The sequence below is a fragment of the Colias eurytheme genome, chromosome 19 (assembly GCF_061535395.1).
Source record: "Colias eurytheme isolate Ceu_HAF_F1 chromosome 19, ilColEury1 Martin Lab GWU primary, whole genome shotgun sequence".
Lineage (NCBI taxonomy): Eukaryota > Metazoa > Arthropoda > Insecta > Lepidoptera > Pieridae > Colias > Colias eurytheme.
In genome coordinates, this window is record NC_142998.1 from 3,811,069 (window position 1) to 3,831,345 (window position 20,277).

General features: G+C 33.8%; 1 long non-coding RNA gene across 1 annotated transcript; it reads left to right on the plus strand.

Annotated features, from left to right (window-relative positions):
• Window positions 1-1,590: 1,590 nt before the first annotated feature.
• On the plus strand, window positions 1,591-3,038 carry LOC149900101 (uncharacterized). The gene is made up of 3 exons (XR_016457838.1): window positions 1,591-1,977; window positions 2,104-2,165; window positions 2,240-3,038. It is a non-coding gene; the product is annotated as an uncharacterized LOC149900101 (long non-coding RNA).
• The last annotated feature ends 17,239 nt before the right edge of the window (window positions 3,039-20,277 follow it).

Below are 20,277 nucleotides of genomic sequence, written 5' to 3' on the forward strand. Positions count from 1 at the left end.
CTTATAGCGCTTTGACAGAGCTTGTCATCAAAAAAAAACATTCCAAACGAATTCACAGACGTAAACAAAACAATTCTACCATAATTAAACAAAACCAGCCAAACGAATTTCAACCTTATACACTCAATTACACACTTAAATGTGTGGAAAATTACACCAATTTGCGACACAATAAGCAATTTGCGACAAAGCGTCAATGATTGATTGTCGCGCGATGTCGCGATGTCGCCGCTAGGACCACGTGTGAAAACGCCTTATGGCGTTGTTGCATACAAGTTTAAATTACATGAAGTTTAATATAATTATATTTACGGGGCAAAGTTTGATGTGATGTTAATGTGTAGGTAGTTAATCAGTGTCACCTAGTGAGTCATGTTCGCAGCTTGTAGATGTTTTGGGATTAAATTTTAAATAATTCTCTTTCTCTAGGTATAGCCTATCTGTGGGCTGCGAATGATATCTACAACTAATATAATTACATATAATAAATATAAATACCTAAGACATCGCTTCTTGGTGTAGGTAACTGAAATTCTACTAATTTAAGGTTATACATAGGTACCTAATTAAAAAAACAAACAATGAAATCAGATCATATGTGATCACTTTTAAATTCGAATGTAAATTTATTTTCCCTCTCATATACTCTTACACTTTTAAATAAAGAATACTTAAAACGTAAAAATGTTTAGTCAGGAGCCTAACTCATTAACAGAGGACTGCAGTAGGTATTCCAACTCCCACTTAACAGTATATTGGTTATCCACAAACTTTCCCTTGCTTTTAACAAAATTAAACTGTCACATACACTTTACATCATAAATAAACATTAATTATTCATACAATTAACTTGTAAGCGCGCTAATGACATGAATTGCGCGGGAACGCTCTTTTGCATAATGGCTGCCGCGGGCGAGTTGACAATTATCGGCCGTATGTTTACATTCAATTATTGATGTTTACGAGTATTTACGATATGTGAATTACATAATATGATGTTATTAAATTAATGAATGAATAAGTGTCCTTATAAAGCTTTATAAGCGCTGTTGTATCAAAAAATGAAAGAAAGTTTGTGAAGGTAGTTTTAAATCAATTGGATGGGTTTAATTATTATGAGGACAATTACATAAAATAAAAGCACTACTTATTGTACTTTCAAGTAGGTACCTACCTACCTAATTGTTTTGTTTCAAAAGTACACTAAGTACTCAAAGTAGGTATGACAATTATAATTCTTCATGAACTTAGTAGGAACATAGAGTACCTACCTACCTAATAATTCAACAACAAGCAACTATGATTTCCAGATTTCTATATTTTATGATATTTTTATTTATCAGAAGATAAGAGCAACTGTAGATAGATATGAATTACTATCTCCAATAAGAGTTTTGTTTTAAGGTGATGAATTAATTTTTCTAACATTTACGGCCCTTTTTAAACCTTCGTAATTTTTATATTATTAAAGTTGTCGTGATGAAAATTCTTGACAAGAAAGTTCAATAGTTACACAATACGTCTACCGTTTTAGAAACATGATTCCATGATATTTTCTCGATAGAAATAAAATACAAAGTTCTCATTGTTATTTTTTTTTAATCTCTGGCATCTTCAAAATAACAAACGTAAAGTTACGACTTTTTGGATATTAACTATAAAATATACAACCTATACGTCTACCGAGTTAGAATTTTGAAATATGCGATGGTTTTGAAATAAACAAGAAATACCTGAAATTAGCGCGCGACCAGCCAATATAGCGAGAGCCGCCCTGTACCTTCCTACCCCGATCGCTGCACGAGTCATTCCCGCTACGGCCGTCATACGGGGAACTTGTGTCGCTCGCGCAATCGTAAAAAAGGGTGACAACACGATAAGACAAAATGAGAAAAATGGGGACAATAAAGAAAATAAGAAGAAGAAACATAAAGGTTGGAGGAAAAAGAATGCTTACAATTGGAACAAATTAATGAAGTTAGTTGGTTTTATTTTAAATTTGATGATAATTGTATTATAGACGATGTTTGATATGTACCCCTGTTTTAAGTACATAACGAATGTGTAAGATTTTTTCATTTATAGCATAGATAATCTTTTCAGAAATCCGGAATCCAGAAGGAAAATAAACCCACTGATTGTTCACAATGTGAACCCACTCCTTCGTAAGTACCTTTATTCAGTCAAAAATGTATGTTATCAACGCTCTACTGGTTTTATCGCATGATTCCATTTTTAGCAAAAAGCAACAAAGTGCAAAGAAATAAAAAATCATGGTGAACTTAGTGGAAGTATGGTGGATGTAATATGGAACAGGAGCTCATTGGAGTAGTATTATATTTAAAAAAAATACGAAAAAATTTCAAGAATTACATTTCTTAGTAGGTGGTAGATAAGTATGTTGTATAAAGAATTTGATGTTGATATTTATTTAATTTATACTTACTACACCTGTGCGGGATATTGCTTAGTACTAAAACAGGTTTATATTCATATTTTCATAGTAATGTGAGTTTTCATTTCGAAAAATTTTCTGTAAGTATATTAAATTGAGTACCTGGGTGATCTGGAAACACAATTGGGCCCGGAAGATGGCGCTGCAGTCACTCCTCCTAATCACATGAACCGATTTGGATGAATATTTGTGTGCACATTTCATTGTTGTGGGATGATTGGTTGATTCGTTTTCACATTAGCTAATATTATGTATTTTTGTTGTTAGAAAGTAAACTTAATTTAATGTTTATAATACATTATTATTGGTATAAATAAGCCAGTGTTCGTCTCACATTGCTGTACCTGCCTACCTACACTACCAGGGCCTAACTTTGTGCTGGCTATTTTATTTTGATTATTTGTAATGAATAATTACAATTATAATAGAGTGCAAAAAATAAATACATGCGTCAATATATTTTGTGTTTTTTTTAAAACAATTTTTTTATTTAAAAAAATATCATTCCGACCGCGGCTTTGCCCGCGTGGAATTAGGTTATATCGTGAATCCTGTTTTATCCCACAGAAGTGTTCAGTTCGGATAAAAAGTAGGTATCCTATGTATAAATCCAGACAATTAGCTATATTTTATGAAAATTGGTAATTTAGTCTTGACGTGATTAAGTAACAACTAACAAAAAAATATACAAATTAACATCCAAAGTTTCGCATCAGTTTTACTGTATTAGTGATATCTTCCACTCTTGACTTTGACTGAGAAGAATTAGGGTTTATAACTTCTATTTCAGAAATAGTACCTTTCATTTCTGGGCATGATTTAATATCTACGTCAGCATCAAATTCTATCTAAATCAATTCAGTAGTCCGCGTTATTGAGTACCATTTCATTTTTTCAGAGTAACAATATTTTTTGTTATTTTAAAGATTATTTATAACCTGTATTATTTTGTAATAAAGTAAACATTACGAAATAATAATAATTATTAATAATGTCTAAGTGGTTGTTAAAAAGAAGATTATTTGTTTTTAAGCAAGAAAATAAAACCAATAAATCAACAATTAAATATATGTATAACAATAATATAACTGTATGACGACTCCATACATGTTTGTCCCGAGTCGGCCAGCGGCAGCGCGGCGAGTTTGCAAGAATGACTTCGCGCACACCCGCGTTCGCGATAGCGAGCTTAGACTCCGCCCGCCAAGCAGTAGATTTTTTTTTGTGTATCGTCTTAATTTCATCGAAATAATTAACTTTCCATTCCCCTATTACATTTGAATCATTAATTTCAATTCCATTGTCCCCATGCAATTAATTTCGAGAAAGTTCGTGTCACCTGCGTTTCCCGCCAAAACCAATTGACAAACAGACAGACAATACAACAGATGACATGCGCATGATCAACCGCAGGTCGTGTCGCGGTTACCGAAAATTGCCGACAATTGCCGAATCGCATGCGCACGCATGACGTCACGCAATGTCACTTTTGTTATTAGTATGTAGATTGTTAATTGGGCTTGCTGCAATTTTGGGAATTCAATTATTTTACATTATACAATATACACTATTCTAAAGAATAAAAACGATTACCTAGAGGTATTGTAACCAGTAACTTACCTATATGGATAAATAAAATTCGGATTAAACATCGAGATAGAATGTACTATATCTCGATGGGATTAAATATGCAAAACGCTAAGTTGAAGACAGTAAATAACCTTCCTTTTGTAACACTACATGGGTTCATTTTATTAGATACCTATCTATATAAAAGATTTACAATATTATCCGCGTTTATCACACAATTAAATGACAATTTAAATGATGTCTGTTCCTCAGAGATTATTACTTTGTAGAAGAATAATATGATTAAGAATAGTGCCTACCTACCTGAAATCCTGAAATAAAATTTTAGGTACCCTAGGTACCTTCATAGTTCATGATATTTTGTAACTATTTCTAGTTTCTACCATTATTTTGTTCTGTCATCTGTCATGTCAAAAACAATCTTTAAAAAAACACCAACAATCAATCGGCTTAACTATATTATAAGAATGCCTAGCTGTAACGCCTGTATTAAATTTTTTATTTGCCCATTTTCATTTGTCCGTTATTTATTATTCGTTATTCAAACATCGTCCGCCATCTTGCATGCACCCATAGCAATTAACCCTTTACGCTGTCACCGGGCTTTGTGAACCCTTGCTTTGTCAATTGTCAACCGTGGAGTATAAAAGTGGGTGTATTTCACCGCCCATTGTATGTAGTGGGGTACAAAGTGGTTAATAGTGGGTTTTAAGTGACAGTATTGAAGGGTTAATCGTATTGTAGGATGTGTACCTATATAGAAAATTTATTCACTAATAAATAATAATAATTTCATGGGTTTCAGATGCAACCGGTCGGCTAGAATTGTCAACTGCACAGATGTTTAAATAGTGCACAAGTATGGAGATTAACAAAGATTTCTCCCAGCAACATTATTTGGAAGATGCAGTCAACAAATTAATTTCCTTACACATGGAACTGATAAAATAAAAAAAAAAACATATAGTTTCTTAATCAAATAAGCCTTTGTTAATTACTAACTTAATAAATACTACCCTATGTAGAACCTACTTCTAAATATACACACTAGTTTCTATAGCTCTAACCTTTATATTTACCCAACCTTCACCCATTATAAAAGGTCACTCAAATAACTCTAATACAAAATAATATTGAATCTTTGCACATGTAATTAGTAAGAAAATTATCTGCACATAAAGCCGTGTTCACAAGGACGTCGCATGATAGACGACAGCTAGAACAGTCACGCGATGTGTACACGCCTTAACGTGTACGGATAGCAAATTAATATTTATTTTGTTTATTTAATAGCGTGGTGTCAGAAATGGTTTGTCGTGAATTTTTTTATTATCTTTTAATCAACGCGTTCAGTTATGAAGTAAAATGTTTCGTTGTCGGAAAGTTTATAAATAAAATTAATTAGATTTTAAAATGATGACAAGAACGATTTTTGTTTTTTGTTTAATTTAATTTAGTATGAAAATATTATGTAGTAGGTGTACTAATTTTTATACCTATCCTATGAGTGATAAGGCTGCCCTGGTAGAACAACTATTGCCGGGCCTTTATTATTTACTAGATTTCCGCCCGCGGCTTCGCCCGCGTTTTCAAAGGAAAACCCGCATAGTTCCCGTTCCCGTGGGATTTCCGGGATAAAACCTATCCTATGTGTTAATCCAAGTTACCCTCTATATGTGTGCTAAATTTCATTGTAATCGGTTCAGTAGTTTTTACGTGAAAGAGTAACAAACATCCATACATCCATACAAACTTTCGCCTTTATAATAGTATTAAGACTATAGATTTCCGCCCGCGGCTTCGTCCGCGTTTTCAAAGGAAAACCCGCATAGTTCCCGTTCCCGTGGGTTTTCCGGGATAAACCTATCCTATGTGTTAATCCAAGTTACCCTCTATATGTGTGCTAAATTTAATTGTAATCGGTTCAGTAGTATTTGCGTGAAAGAGTTAAAACACACACGCATCCTCACAAACTTTCACATCTTCTTATCTTATCTTATCTTCTTATATATAAAAATGAATCGCAAAATGTGTTGGTAAGCGCATAACTCGAGAACGGCTGAACCGATTTCGATAATTCTTTTTTATTATATTCCTTAAAGTACGAGGATGGTTCTTATGTAGAGAAAACGTAAACATGTACCACGAGCGAAGCCGGGGCGGACCGCTAGTTTATAATAGATATTAGTAGGATAGGATTATTATTTTTATAATTTATTATAATAACATCAGATACTATTTTTATAATGTTAAGTTTAACAAATATTCTAACCGTACCAAGATTAGTACTAAGTTATTGACAGTATATAATTGAATTTACAATTTACAATTATTAAATAAAAGCAAGATTTACGTTATTGGCTGACAGACTACAGTTCACACCTTGGTTTCAATGTTACCTATTCACTGATAAATTGATAATTATATGTTTATACAATGTACTGCTTCTAAAGTTTATTTATTTGTTGTTAATATATTTATAGTACTGCTTATTTAATTAGTTTTATGGAGGCATTGTTTTTAACACGCTTTTATTAGCTTTTCGCTTGTATGTACCTTTAGACACGATTTTGACCCACTTTAAACGGACAGATTTAATTCAAACTTTGTACACTAATCAAGGATAGGTGACAATACAATAATTTCGTAAGTTCAAGCGTGTTTTTTTTTTTATTTTTATTTTTATTATTTAATAGCTGGGCCCCGCGGTTTTACCCGCACTGCTCCGCTCCTATATTAGCGTGATGATACCTATAATTAGCATATAGCCTTCCCCGATAAATAGGCTATTTAACACCGAAATAAATATTTTATAAATCGGACCAGTAGTTCCTGAGATTAGCGCGTTCAAACAAACTCTTCAGCTTTATAATATTAAAGGTATTATTATTCATACCTACATAGGTTAATGACTTGAAAGTTCAAAAGGTGCTATTAGTATCGTAAACCTTAGTATTGATACCTACCTGATAAACATTAATTAGGTATTTATTTAGATAATTGATAAACATTACTTATTAAAAATTAATTTTATAAACGAATTAACGAGTCATGCCGCGTTATTCATTTTCTTAGTATAATCTTTGGTATTATTTTAACTGTGGTTTAATCAAAACATCCCCAAATGAGTGATTATAAAACGGCGTCTCAGCACACGGTTGAATGCGAATCCTTGCTCAAACAGGGGTCGCGGGTTCGAGCCTCACAAACATCTCAATTACTGTGTTTAATTCAGTGGGGTTGTAATTATTTGTCTTTGATTTATGTTGTAATGAGCAATCTTAATATATTTGCAAGTTTTAAACAAGTCGGTATTGTAAGGGAATTAAATAAATTGTAAAATAAACAGCAAAAATACTTTATTTTGAACGAAAATAATAGGAAAAACAGTGAGTGTAAAAACAATAATTCAATTTGGATCTAATTTTTATCAAAATATGGACAACTGTTGGTCTGAGCGTGATGATATATTATAGCCTTATAGCCTTCCTCGATAAATGGGCTATCTAACACCGATATAATTTTTCAAATCAGACCAGTAGTTCCTGAGATTAGCGCGTTCAAACAAACAAACTCTTCAGCTTTATAATATTAGTATAGATAGGTAAGTACCTATCTAGCCAATATTCTATCCAATTTTCCTACCCCGTAGTCATACATATACTGCGTATTCCAAAGTAGGTACAAACGGAAGCAGTACCTACTGCAAATACATTATTGTTATCACTACAACCAGCTGTGGTTTCCCGCCATTTGCTGGAAATATGCATATTTGACACAATACCAAGCCTACTAGAAATTTAGTATCTATATAATTAGGTTTTAGAAGCTATCTGCGATTACAAAAATACAAGAAATTAATCGAAATGAAATTAGACTAAGAATGGTGATGATAATTAACGGGAAAAAAATATATTAATTTTATTAGGTACTTGCGAAATCAAATAAAACGGAAATTGTTGTTGAACTGAACACAACTAAACACTACACTACTAAGATTAAAAAAAAACTATAATTAGATACTACATGTTTACCCAATGATAAATACTTATTAATCGATCTATACTAACTTATTGCACACAATAACTAGTAGGTACATGAGCCCTCATAGATCATTATTGTGCCTTAATTGGTAATTTGATAGAAGCGCTATCACTGCAGACTGTACCTATATAAATTATAGCCTATAGGTTGTGTAGATTAACGGGATATGGTCTATGGCATAATGTACGAAAACCATAAAGTCCTATAAATAGACTTATATTATTACGAGGAAAAGTATAAGTTTGTTAAATGGATTTAAACTTACTATTTTGAAAATTATTTCATGAGATGAAAGCTAGGTTAGGCTTGAAATACCTACGTATAAGTTTGTTGTATGTATTTTGTAATAAGATTAAAAATGGATAGACCCAGACTGCTAACTCCGCGTTGTATCAATAAAGACGAGAACGAAAATAAAATCTATTAACCTCTATTGTTTATATTTTCTTTTCCTTCATAATACTTACTAAGTACCTACTTACACCTTAATTTCAACCCACTAAGTAAGTATGTACCTGTTAATAAACGAAATCTGTTTACATTTATAAATATTAGTACCTATACTTTATAATATTCCCTTAATCATAATACAGACATTATTATACATATATATCTGTATAATACGAAACCCTTAAATAATATTAATTGAAGCGAACCCTTCCGTCACCCTCAATTTGCCAAACAAATTAGCATTCCTTGACAACCGTTGCTGTGCGATGTTTTGGTATCACTGTTTAATTATACGTTTATATTATAATTTTACCGACCGACTGCGACCTTAGATCCCATAATGCTCTTGTAATTGAAAAGGCAATTGAGCAAAATCGTGGATCTAAGGTATTTGCAAAAAAACTGGAAAGATCCCATCTGACAAAGTTGAAGTCATCCACGGGGAGCGTCCTAACGTCGGAGTCGGAGATTCTGTCGGAGGTTGAATACTTCTACAGCTGCTTGTACAAGTCACATGCATCTCAACCCGCTCCAATTAATAAAGACCCCAGAGCCACTTTAACCCGGCATTACACGGATGAGCTTCCTGAAGTCAGCCTGGACGAAATGGAGTCGGCCCTAAAGCAACTCAAAAACGGGAAAGCCTCGGGAGAGGATGGAGTTACGACGGAGCTTCTTAAAGCAGGTGGAGCCCCTATCCTAAAAGAACTAAAGGATATATTTAACTCTGTTCTTTTCACCGGGAGAACCCCGAAGGTGTGGAGCAAAAGCATTGTGGTGCTCTTCTTTAAAAAAGGCGATAAAACCCTTTTAAAGAATTACAGGCCCATATCGCTTTTGAGCCACATCTACAAGTTGTTTTCCAGGGTTATTACAAACCGTCTTCAACGGAGACTCGATGAATTTCAACCCCCTGAACAGGCCGGGTTTCGCAGTGGATACAGTACCATAGACCACATCCACACAGTGCGGCAGATAGTACAGAAAACCCAAGAGTACAATCAGCCCCTGTGCATTGCTTTTGTGGACTATGAGAAAGCCTTCGACTGCATTGAGACCTGGTCTGTTCTGGAGTCTTTGCAGCGCTGCCAGGTCGACTGGCGATATATCGAAGTGCTGAGATCACTGTATGAGGCCGCAACCATGTCCGTCCAAATCCAGAACCAGCGTACGAAATGTATCCATCTACAGCGAGGCGTGAGACAAGGTGACGTAATCTCGCCGAAATTGTTCACCAACGCGTTAGAGGATATGTTTCGGACGCTGGATTGGAAAGGACGAGGCATCAATATCAACGGTCAGTGGATCTCACACTTACGATTTGCCGATGACATTGTCATTATGGCTGAATCGCTGCAAGAGCTGAAGCAAATGTTGAACGACCTAGTTGAATCTTCCTCACGCATCGGACTCCGCATGAACGCAGAGAAAACAAAGGTTATGATTAACGCTCATGTCTTACCGGAGCCGATAAACATCCAAGGAGTCTCTCTCGAGATTGTTCAACAGTATGTCTACCTAGGGCAAACGCTCCAACTAGGTGGGAACAATTTCGAGAGAGAAATCAACAGGAGGATACAGCTGGGTTGGGCAGCTTTTGGTAAACTACGTCGAGTCTTCTCGTCGTCACTACCACAATGCCTCAAGACAAAGGTATTTAATCAGTGCGTCCTACCAGTCATGACCTACGGAGCCGAGACGTGGACACTGACAGTGCGACTGGTCCACCAACTCAAAGTCGCTCAGCGAGCTATGGAGAGAGCTATGCTCGGTATTTCTCTAAGGGACCAAGTCCGAAACGAAGTAATTCGCCAGAGAACAAAAGTAACCGACATAGCTCAACGAATTAGCAAGCTGAAGTGGCAGTGGGCCGGTCATATGTGCCGCAGAACGGACAACCGCTGGGGCACACATGTCTTAGAGTGGAAACCGCGACTCGGCAAACGTAGCGTAGGACGCCCTGCTACACGGTGGAGTGACGACGTTCGCAAGGTTGCAGGCCATAACTGGCGGCAAAGAGCCAACGACCGGGCTCAGTGGCGTGCTCAGAGGAATAAACCTATGCTCTGAGGTGGCGTGCATTAGGAGAGGCCTACGTCCAGCAGTGGACATCGAAAGGCTGATGATTGATTGATTTTGATTGATTATAATTTAGTTAAATTATAACTTAATTCATTATCATTTATAATTAAGAAATCAATAAGATAATCTTTACAAAAAATCAAACAGAAAATAGTAGGTATACTTACCTAAAGAATTCTAACAAATACCCGCGGCCCCATCATTAAAGCGGCTCGACGGAACACAGTGGGGTTTTAGTCGGTAAGAATCCGACATAACCCACGGCTCCTTCCCCGGGGGCCGTGGGTATCTTTGGAAGATTTCCCCACTATAAAAAAAAGGGTATACTTACCTAGCTTTTTGCTTGTAAAATAATTTTTGAAATCTGTTCAGTAGTTTTCAATTAGGTACCTACATCGTGAAAACCTAGAAATAAGTACACGAAGAAAAATAACTCAAATCCTTCCGCCATATAATATTATCATTATTGGTAGTTGTAGATGGTCATTTTCTCTACTAGTAGGGCAGTAGAATGTATTTACAATGTTATATGGTAAACAAAAAGTAATTCAAACATATATCGAAGGGCTTAAATCTGATACTATCACATTGTAATGAAATTCGTCTAAAATTACAGCCTATTGTAATTCCAGTTTATAAATAGAGGAAGATATTGCTATCTCGAAACCCCATAAGACACCATAATTCACATATCGCGTGTAAAAAGACCATACTTACACCGTCCAGTGTACAAGACCCCTCAGTTACTTCCGTTTTCTATAAAATTGTTCGAGCACCAGGGGTCAAGTGACTGGTTGTAGAATGTCATTATCTGGTAAGGCGTGGTACAGTGTAAAATATGGTCCTCTTTATAAATAGGTTCAAGGTTCGATAATGTTTGAGACTTCTCCGGTTAGCTATTAATTTTTATAATTATATTATTTAATTAAAAAGGAAGATATTATATATTAATTATTTATGAATTAAAAATAGTAATTCGAAAAGGTAGGTTTAATTTTATAATGACTACTAATTTTGATTGTGCATTCATAATAATATGTGTCTTTTTGATTTAATATCCAATAAACAGTACATATTTCTTAAAAATACCATTAGAATTATAATGTTCTAGCTCCAGTTAGGCCAGTTATTAACTATATCAAGTCAAAGACAAATGACAAGCGTTAATAAGTCATTACGGAAAATTGGAAACTCTACCTTATCTGAAACAAATAAGGTTCACATTACACTACATCAATAAAAGGTCTTAATCATATTTTGTCACAGACAATATTATTATTCAAAGCAGTACAGAACAGTAGGTAATGATACGGTTTTATAGCTCTGTTGAAATATCAAACACTTCTAAAACAATATTATAACAAGTTATTATTTCAAAATTCAACATTGAATTGAACAATTACTTACCTATAGGTATCCTAACATTTGCATTGTAGAGCGAAACAGTTCAATTTTAATATTTTACTAATATTTATTTAGTAATTAGTTCATACAGGTAGTCAGATAGTGTATCTATTGATTGAAATGCTATTATTGTCTCTTTAATTTTATGGTCTCTTTAATCATGAAATTTAATTTGAGTCACGAAAGAAAACGGTTTTAGTACTTATTAGGTATGTTTTTTTAACTTTTTTTTATGTCTGTCTATTCTTCTGGTCTTAAAAACGATAAGACCTACATACAGATTGTTGATATTTAAGTTTAGAATTTGGTTCGCCTGAAAATAACTATTTAGAAACCTGGAAAACGCCGTAGAGCAGGCGTCTCTTTAAAAATGTAGGATTAATATAGGATGTCGATACAAATGAAGATTAAAACCTGTTTTAAATCGGTCAAAGTATTAAGTTTGAATCACTTAGCGACTAGCGTTCTATACTAATATGTAAATAATTTATTGAGATCGTAAATTGCCTGTATCAATCAAAAAGCCTCTTATTAAGACGGTTTAATATATTTATAATAATATAAGGCTTATATTTATGATCGATTTAATAAATCTTAAGATAAGGGTATGTACAGACTAGATTTTATTATATTTGTAAGGCAATTAGGTGCCGTCTGTGAACTTCTGTTTACATAATATAGTAATTTTCTTGAGATAAAGTTACATACAGTCAACTATGTATGTAGGCTTTCCTTTTTAATTCAGAACTATAAGGTCAGAACTTACAACAGCAGTCTTAAACCTTTTCAATTTTCAGCGAAAAAAAAATCTTGAACATTTGATGTGTTCCATTTTCAAACTTCAAACGGAATGTTCAGTCCAAAGAATGTTCTAGAACATTCTACGCATTTTTTAATATTTCGAAATTCGAATATTAAAACCTAGTGTGCTCTCAGCAGAATTCCGTGCCGGTGCCCCCGGGCGGCGGATAAAGAGTAAAAACTGTTTTAAGCGGGTTAAGTGTCCAATTAGCGTGGTCGTGTCAAAACGACCGGCGACAACCCGAATTTACACCCGATGTGCTTTGTGCACAATGAGACATTCAGCCTTGATATAGAGTTAGGAATGGATAGAACTGGCGATTCTACTAGAATAAATGAAATAAGTAGATAATGATTTGAGGTATTTTAAGTAGTTTATCTATTTATTATTTTGATCGTAGTTTTGGAAGCGCCTTAGAATTGTCATTTTATTAATTTTTTGGAGGAATTAACTATGTAGACCTCACCAGTCCAAAATATGTATATCAAAGACATGCAATAAGGCTATATTTTGTTATAAGAATTTACTTACTTTTTTATTCATGTATAATATTACAAATTAATAGGAACTATGGAATAATAAAAATTATTTATGTAATTCATATTGAATCTAGTGCTCAAAAGAACTAAATTTATTTTCAATATAGAGAAATGTGATATGATTATGATGCGTTGATGAAGAGTAAAACAAATCAATACAGTTTATAATTTATTTATTCGACTCGTTTTCAACTTACATTTAATAAAATATAAATAACTACTGTTATTTAGTTTAGTTACTTTTTATTAAATTAAAGTGTCCTGTCTGTATCTTTCTAACTCTTCAAAGCGGCATCTCAAGGAAGATTGTCGCAGTATGATGCAAAATGACTCCTTTGTGCTCTGTTGTCCTTTTTAATTCGTAACTTTTATGCGTCAAAGTGAATCATTGAATGCCTTATTTAGATATAGAACAGACATAAACCCTAAAGCAAAGGCCGTAAGGAAGAAATTTCAATGAAAAAGCTGATGTGTAATACAGTGACCGATATTTATATTGAATTTCCAAAACATATTTTTTTACTTAACTGCATTCTGAGACAAATTTTATTATAAAACTTTAGTACAGAATGAATTAATTTAATTTCATCGTTTTAGAATGTATAACTATTAGATCTGAGAGTGTGGTGTTAAAAAAAAAGATTCATCGATACTTATGTCATAGTCACAGATAATAACATAAGTAATTTGGAATATACAGGGTGTAATCGTTAAGTGTGCACAAAGCGATTATTCCGTTACTATTTCAGATATATCAAAAAACTTTAAACTGATATCGAAAGTACTTAAACTAATGAGTAAAATGGCCATAACAAAAAAATAAAACGAGGAATATCCAAAAAATGTTACATTAAACGCTCCCATACATTTTATTTCCCATACATTTTGTATCCATAGCAGATTTTCGAAGTGACGTCCTCATTGTTCAATACAACGAGGAGCTCTATTTACAGTTTCTAAATGAACTTTCCTACAAATTTGCGAAGTAGGCTTATTAGCCTAATTAAAGCAGAAAACGAAAAAAAGTACGAAAAAGCTATAATCTTTCATATTAAATGTACATGAATATTCATATCTCATACTAAATGTATGGGAGGGTTTCATGTTAAGTTTTTAGATATTTCTCGATTTATTTTTAAAAATTTATTTTGACCATTTTACTCATTAGGTTAAGTACTTTCGATATCAGTTTAAAGTTTTTTTATATCTGCAATAGTTACGGAATAATCGCCTGTGTACACTTAACGATTACACTCTGTATACTTTGTCATCGTGCATTTAATTAACAACTATTTTATATTCAGCGTCATAATTAAGTAAAACTTACATTAATTCGGAAATGAAATGGTTTTGTATTATAGGCATAGTATATAATTATATATTATTAAACAAAAATAATGCTACAATTAGTATATTATAACACGAAACTGTGTTAAACCTGTTATAGATAATTAATAATTATAGTAATAGCCAAGCGAATTTCTATATATTATAATGGTGGTGTATAAAAATTTTGAATGGAAATACATTTATGAAAGGATTTTGTTTTCATAAAAAATGTTACATGGTTTTAATTAAAATGACTGGAATTATTCGCGAACGGATTTAAAGTGATGGTTACAATTTTTGTTACAAATATTTTTAGTACCTACAACCGAAATGAGCATTTTTGTTTCTGTTCAAAATAATGGATATATTATGTATTTACAAAAATATGGTTCATTGCTACTTCTTTCTCCTCAAATCTTGCAAAGCCATACCACAACAGTACAACACAGATACAATAACTAAAATCTAAACAAATATCTCAAACTCAGAAAACTGAAAGCCATAATGTGTCCTAAACACACAGATTTATTTGTCAACCCTTTAACACCGGGCATGGCCGTTGTCTCAAGCGTAAAAAAGATGGCGGCAAATGGCCTGGCTTACATTAGCACGACCTCGACAAACCGACTACTGGAGTTAGCCAGGTCAATATTTGTGGATACACGTTGACTGAGTGATTTTTTACATGGTCGGCTTTTTTAAAGTGGCGGTAGAGAATGTGTCTTGGATTGATATCTGTTGATATATTTGGATAGGTATAAGCCGGATGCTACTAGGTTAGCTTTCTGCTACTTATTATAAAAGGTGGCCAATATGCCAATATAGGAAGAAATAAAAGCGAGTTAAAACTACAATCGCAGCTTTTAGGATTTAACAGCTATCCAGTTAGGTACGGTCTAATTCATTTAATACATCATATTATTCCTGCTTTATGTTTATGTATTGACGACAATTTGCAGACCTCATATTATGGTCCAAATGTCGCACTGAATATTGAAAAACATTGAATATAATCGTCTATTGCTTCGATGTACCTAACTCAGAAACCCATTCTTTTTTTTATTTCTATAATAATACTATTCAATTCTATTCATAGAAGACCTGATCCACTACTGTAGTGACAGTTTGATTGTAAAGAGTAAACATCATAATCACAATACACATATTGACCACAGAATCCTATGACGCATTTTACAATTTATCTACCACGCTTATTTGGTTCTTCAAGAAGCTGGTTTCCTCGCTGAGTTTCTTTCGTCGTTCTAAGCAGTGGTAGTATACTGTCATCATCATTGGCCTTTACGTCTATCACAGACGATTTATGGTGTGTTGCCTGCACAATGTTTCTGGTGTCCGAATAATCCAATGCGGGATCGACATACTTTTCCGCACGTCGGACAAGGGAAGTTTGCAGAAGCCGATTCAGAGTCGTCTTGATGGCGTTTCCTCCTTCTGTCCGCGAGTACTCTGAACCAAGACTCGTCACAGGATCTGCAACCCTCAGAAACAAGTTTGCGCCATTCTGATCGATTGGTAGCGAACTTCTCCCAATTATTATGATCAATCTGTATAGAGACAATATTAAACAGATAAATATATCTAATATCCAAGTAACTTTTTTTTAAGTATGTTCTTGAAGTGCTTTTAAGACTTACTCGTCGGTGACAAACTAAAATAACATTTTAACACGATCCATTAATGAAGCTAACATAGCGCCACGCCGCGGAGGTCTCTCCGATCTTCTAATTACTTCCTCACACAACCTTTGCCTCACCGCACTCCTTTAAAACCAAACACAACTGAAAAACGACACAAACAACACAAAACCTTTACGCACTTACGACCTTTCATATCTGCAGATCAGACTAATGCAATGTTTAAAATAGCTTGCGTCTAGTCCTCGGAGTAAAAGGCCGTAAGTGCGATACATTAGCTTTTAAGATACGTCGTTTTGTTATTGTATTCTGTATGTTTGGCCGTCGCAGGACCACCGTCGGATGTTTGCGATACTGAGGTGCTTTTTACGATAACAATGAACCTAATGTGTGGACATACGTGTGGTAATAATCGCTTATTACCGAAGTTAATATAAACTGGTAGACTAAACTCATTCTAGTGTATGTCTGAAGATGGTCTGAAGCCATTTATTTGACATAAGTTTTATAAGGGAATTCTAGTGAACCAGTTCGTCATTTCTTTGATGATTTTTTTTCGTTGAAATGTGATGTTTTGGCTTGATTTTTTTTTTTCGTTTTAATGCGATGTTATTACTGTTATATAGGTAGAGTGATTTAATAAAATTAAGGTAATACCGCTGATATAATCAAATGTACCATGCATACAAGGTCATTAAACAATTTTGAAGCCATATGAATAGCCAAGATTTACAAATTAATTAAATTACATGTCCTGCAATAATGCCAGGTATTCCGGGAGAAGCCGGAGCGGAGGGTTAGCAATACATATTCACATTTTAAACAACCCCATATATTTTTCACAGTCATCTAAATTGGGAATGGACAAAAAACGGTCCACCCTTTTAATCAGTGCAACCCCGTAATGAAATCTGGGACCATTAAGGGATTAAAAATAATAACTACCCTCTCTGGGGCGGGTCGTCATGGGGTAACGAGATATTGACAATTTGTGGAACCACTGGACTGTACTGTTTTCTAATATGTCCAGATATTGTGGACGTATATATAGGAAAAAATATGAGTGTTTTCGTTAAAATATGTTAAGTTACAGAAGACGTAGGTAGTTACAAACCCCAAATACAGTAATTTAATGAGAAACAGAAACAAATGTAGTCTTTATCTATGTACTTACATATTACTAACCTAAGCATATTTCTTTTTCTATAATATGTATGTTTATGACAAAAAAAATGCGGCAATTTTGTGCTCCGAATCTGCGCATAGATCGACTAACATTTGATTTGAAGTCTATAATGTATTAAGCACATAATATAAATATACATATTTCAAAGCATCGACTCATATCCACTGTCAATCGTAATCAAAACGGAGGTCCCCTATTTGCCAATTATGTTTTTTTGTTTGCATCCCCGTACCCCGGAGCAGGCGTTTTAATTCCCGGGATCACTGGGGAGTACGCGTTCCTTTTGTCTCTCAAACATGTGTTGTGTTATGTTCTTTTGTGTTTTTATTGTAACATGTAGTTAAAGTGGCGACTAGCGCTCACTTCTGTTAAAAATGTGTATAAGTGAATGTATATATGTATTTATAAGTATAAACTATGTGAAGTTGGACTGTCTGCTCTATTGTTTAATAGTTACACTTACACTTTAAAGGTGTAAAATGGACGAAATAGATCATGAATAGAATGTTTTATGTAATTAATATTCACTACGAGTTCTACGACACACAGAAGTAGTTTAATGTTTAGACTTATACCTACGGATAATTCTTACTAATTTTGAAAAATCGTTTTTTGATTTTCACGACGCAAACGGGCGACAACTAGCTAGTAATAGACCGGGAGATATTGACACAAAATTTCGAGTCATTTGTAACAGGATGGCGGTTCTACAGGGGTCTTAGTACGCAATGACAAAAAGAAAAATGATGGAGTGAACGCTGGTACCGGCGGCTTAGTCGCGTGGGCGTTAGTCGAACTCGTCGGAAAAATAGCGAAAGTCTGCAAACGATTTGTAACAGTATGGCACTTATTTTTCCTGTAAGTTTGAGGATCAACAAATATAAATACAAAATTTCAAAGATCTAGGTGTTGGAAATCTTCACTTATATAAATTAATAATAAATTAATTTTTCAAGTATGACAGCACTTTTTCCCCCTACTAGAAGTATGGCAAATATAATAATGGTCACATTTTATCAAATACTCTCCAAAAATCCTTTCTTTAATAGCTATCAAATATATTTATTCTTTAAGCTTTACGTAAGTAATTCGAAGTGATATCCAAGTAATTATGGCTTGGTTATTGGCTTCAGTCAGTAACTCCGGTTAAATTTAGACGAGCTAAGTCACAGCCGCAGAGCAAACGTCACGCGTAATCCCATTGCTACAAGTGCGTCAATTGGTGATTGAAGGAATTATATAGAGCTGCTAAATGCAATTGAAATTGAATAAAATGAGAGTTGGTAGGAAAATGGAATTTAAACTTCCTAAAAACTGCTTGCTGTAATTGCAGAATGTTCTGGAACTCAAGGGCGGGCTTGTATAAAACTAAAGCAGTGAAAAGTGAACGTAATAGTGACGTACGTATGTTGGTACAAACATAAACAGATTTAAACAATTTCATTAGGTACTTTAAATTTGATATTGATAAGGCAGTGATAATAAAAAATTGTCACAATAGGCTGCATAGGTGCATAATTTTATAACGTGTGTAACAAACGTATTTCCCAATTTTCTTTTGTGTAAAGAGAATCAAAATACGTGTCAATTGCATTTGTAAATTGTTGTAACAGCTCCATATAATGTCCTATCTTTAGAATGGATCAAAATCTCAAGAAAGCTATCATGTCTCAAGTGATCTTGGATTACATACCTATTACACACATAAGAAGGTAAACCAAAATGAAGTCTTTACTTACGCATTTAAAATTCATTTTCAAACGAAGATGTTATATTTATTTTCAGGGTTTTATTTTACACGTTAAGGAAATTTGTTTCCGCCTAAACTTACGTAATTTTTTAAGTTTTTTAAAACAAAGTTCATCACATTGATTGCACCAAGACTCTTGTCGCGTAATTATTAAACTTTTTGCAAACTTTGTACCATTATTTTATAATTGAACAACTTTTTAAACATGAGACAACTAATTTTTAGACATAGATCTAGCTCGATTCCTAGGTTTTAATAATTTAATTCAATAATATACTAGAAACTACATCAAAACATTTTAAAATCCACATCGACATATTTATATCACTATTGATAATTGAACTGTCACATTTCATAAGCCCCTCGCATAATCCGCTCAAAGCCTCTTCTCTGACTATGCAAAATAGAAGACAACTATTCGATGTACCAACGACCTTATTACAAGCGGATAAGGTTCAGAATCGCACGTATTGTACATGCAGAATAGTCAACAACTATTCGCTATACCAAGCACTGTATTACAACGGGATAAGGTTCAGAATTGCACGTCTTGTTTATGCAGAATAGACAACAACTATTCCCACTACCAGCGACTGTATCACAAGGGGAAAAGGTTCAGAATCGCAGGTGTGTTTTAAATAGTGGGAGCCATTTTGTAATCGTAGCTCTAAGTGCACTCTGTCAATAGTAGGGTGATTCCCCATATTCTGTTGACGTTTTCATGACGAAAATCAATATTGGCAAATGGGGGACAAAATATATTATGGACTAATCCCAGTATGGTTGGTATACCTATTAAGTTATAGTTGGCTGCTCTTACTGAAATTTAAATTTAATTAGGTATTAAGTATTTTAATGTTTAGTTTTATAGCATTAAAATTTAAATTACTATGAATCAAATTTCATAATTTTTGGAATAGAAAAAGTTTGATCGAAATAATTTTGACCAATTTTTACTTCCATCTTTCTGTGGCGATGCCTAAACAAATCA